The sequence below is a fragment of the Bidens hawaiensis genome, unplaced genomic scaffold (genome assembly GCF_021521415.1).
Source record: "Bidens hawaiensis isolate Kalapana, Puna unplaced genomic scaffold, B.hawaiensis_p1.1 tig00053325_1, whole genome shotgun sequence".
Classification (NCBI taxonomy): Eukaryota; Viridiplantae; Streptophyta; class Magnoliopsida; order Asterales; family Asteraceae; genus Bidens; species Bidens hawaiensis.
Genome location: NW_027506256.1, coordinates 38,484 through 41,475, shown reverse-complemented (window position 1 = coordinate 41,475; position 2,992 = coordinate 38,484).

Below are 2,992 nucleotides of genomic sequence, written 5' to 3'. Positions count from 1 at the left end.
ATTAAAGTTAAATGACCAAATTTGTAATTATTATTGAATAAATTAAAATCAACATATATTATTTTTGCTAAAAGAAAAAATTGTCAAAAGACAAAATTCCACTAAAATATCTTAATTATATTCATTGTGGTTTGTACTTAAAGCAACAAGTTTGGTACCTCTTAAAATTTAAGAGGTACCTCTTAAAATTTAAGAGGTCCCTCACTCATGCTTTATATATAGTATATATATATATATACACACACACACACTACAAAAAATATTGCTATTTGGGACTGAAAAAGTAGTATTTGATGCTCCCTAATCAATAACTAATGGTTATCGGGGACTGATTTGCTAGTCCTCGACCAGTGACAGATGCCTAGTACTTGATACTAGCTTTAGCAACGAAAAGTCAGTCCTCGTTGTTTCACCAACAGGGACCTACAATCAGTCTCCGACACATTAATTTCAGTCCTCAATATATTCCCTTATACAACGTCATTTCAATCTCTAGAACATTTCTTCAGAGACTGTGAATCAATCATGGATACTATAATATTTTAGTCCCTAATGTATGACTTTAGGAATGGAAATTAGTCATCTAAACAAAACAATATAGTCCCTACTACGTTTCGTTATGTTCATGATTCCATATCAAATCAGTCTACAATGAAATGCTTTAAGGACTGAAAATTAATTCATGTTACTACTCGATTCCAGTCCTTAATACGACTCTTTTAGGGACTAAAAATTAATCCCGAATAATATGTTATTTTAGTCCTTAGTATGTACTTTTAGAAACTGATAATCAGTCTCTTAAACTAGTCTCTAATGTTTTTTTTAGTTACTATATTTTAGTCTCTAATATTATGTGTACATTATTATAATTTTCATATAAGGATTGAAAAATGGTTGTTGATACAATTTAATCCAGTCTCTAACATCTACTCATAATCCGTAACAAATCTCTTCTAAGACTAAAAAACGATACCAATGCAATAGCTAATTTGTAATTTTACATATTACTTTTCCGTCATTAAACAAGAGTAATATAATTCTTGTAATTTGGATTTTTGGTTTCCAAAAATCCCAAAATGTTTAAGCATTAACGTCGTAACAAAAACCAATCAAAATAACGTCATTCAACCAATTCTAAAATTTAAAGGAATATTAAATTAAAGAACAAAAAAGTACTAAACGTCTTAACTAACGCCCTATATGGTGTTGTCGCTATAACCTCCATCAACAGCTTGTGTGGCTATTATGCTCTCGAAGTCTGGAAACTTTGTCCTAAATCACATCTGGGACTGAAATTTGGCTTCAAATAAGGTGTCAAAGTATTAGCACTGATTATCAGTCACCATCATTAGTCACATAAAAATCAGTCCTTAATATATCAGTCCTCGATAAATTAGTCTCTGATGGTCACTTTCTTTGTAGTGCTATATCGTGGGATTATTGGTGTGGTTTTATGGTATAAGTGGATAGGGGTATTTGTTTTTTGGGGGCTTATTTTTGTTTCGTTTGGCTACTAGTATCTTGCTTGTTACTGTTTTTTTTTCTCTTTGTAATGTTGTGTGTTAATAAATTTCTTTTCGTTGGTCGTTCAAAAAAAAGTATATCATTATATTAGTTAACAATAACAAAATTATTTACATCTAAGTTCATTATTTTCGTTCAATTTTATTTTCGGCCTAAAATTTTCTAGCTTAAATGGCAAAAATCGAAACCTAACCGGAACCGAAATGAAAACCGAAAAACAAAAAAAAAACGGTTTCAATAATCCAAAACCAAAGTTTTGGTTCGGTTTTATTTTGCCAATTAAGATTTTAACCGATACCCGAATCGTTTTATGTTCGGGTAATTTTTATCAACAAAAATATCGTGCTACTCGAGATAATATTATTTAATTAATATTTTTTTAATATATATAAATTAACTTTGAAATATATACAATATATACCCTTAAAAATACTTTAAGAACCTTTCGATCCATACCCAAACTGCAAGGGCTAAAGGGCAAAATTTGTAAATATATTATATTATGATATTAATGTCACACCCCCATCTTAGGCCTGGGCGTGCGACCAACAGTTGGTACCACATTTGTAAATAAATCAGAGTTACGGTTATTAGCGGAAGTCTTATAAAAACATAAGGATCAAAGTTGTAAATATTTTCATTACAAAAGATGAGACGAAAGTCTCATTTAAATTTACTTGTTTATAAGTTTTACAAAATCATCATTAATTTATATTTAAGTTTAACAAATATTTGAGCCATCGGATTCTTGAGCCCTTCGTCTTCACAAGCTCTATTCCTGATTACCTGCAAAATGTTAAGAAAATACGTCACCAACGAATGTTGGTGAATATGTTGACGCTAAAACATTTTTCTTTACTAGATCACCCCTCGAGACCACGTAAGCCTCGGCCCATCTTGGCTTAGGAATAATCTAGTTAAAACAATATCATTATAAACTCGAGTCTCTACACTAGGTCACCCCAGCAAAACACCGCAGCGTTTCGACATACTTAGGTACCATAAATATACACATGGTCAGTCTCACTAGAACGTACTTAGGTCCGGCCCATCGTGGCTGGAGGTTGTGACCAAGCGTGGTGTGATGTGCCCACCGCATTTTACCACATATGTAAGGATCCAGACAAACGTATACTACAGCCTGAGGGCTAGTCTTTTACTCTTATTTATAATGTTTTTAGAGACACTTAGTCTCATGTAAAGTTTTTCATATAACATGTTGACTCGTTTAAAAACAAGTTTGTAAAAGTGGGGCGTATTCACCTTTTCAATTGCTTCAACACCGTCCGTGGGTCCTTCCCTTGCTATCTCGCACCTATAGTACGAGTATAACGTTTTGTTAGTCGGATATATAATCCAACTTAAGACCTTTAGTTTTATTTTTATAATCGTCACCTCGATTTACTTTAAAACCTTTAGTTAAAAAGTAATATTTGTAAACCATTAGTTCATTTTATAAAACCCTACG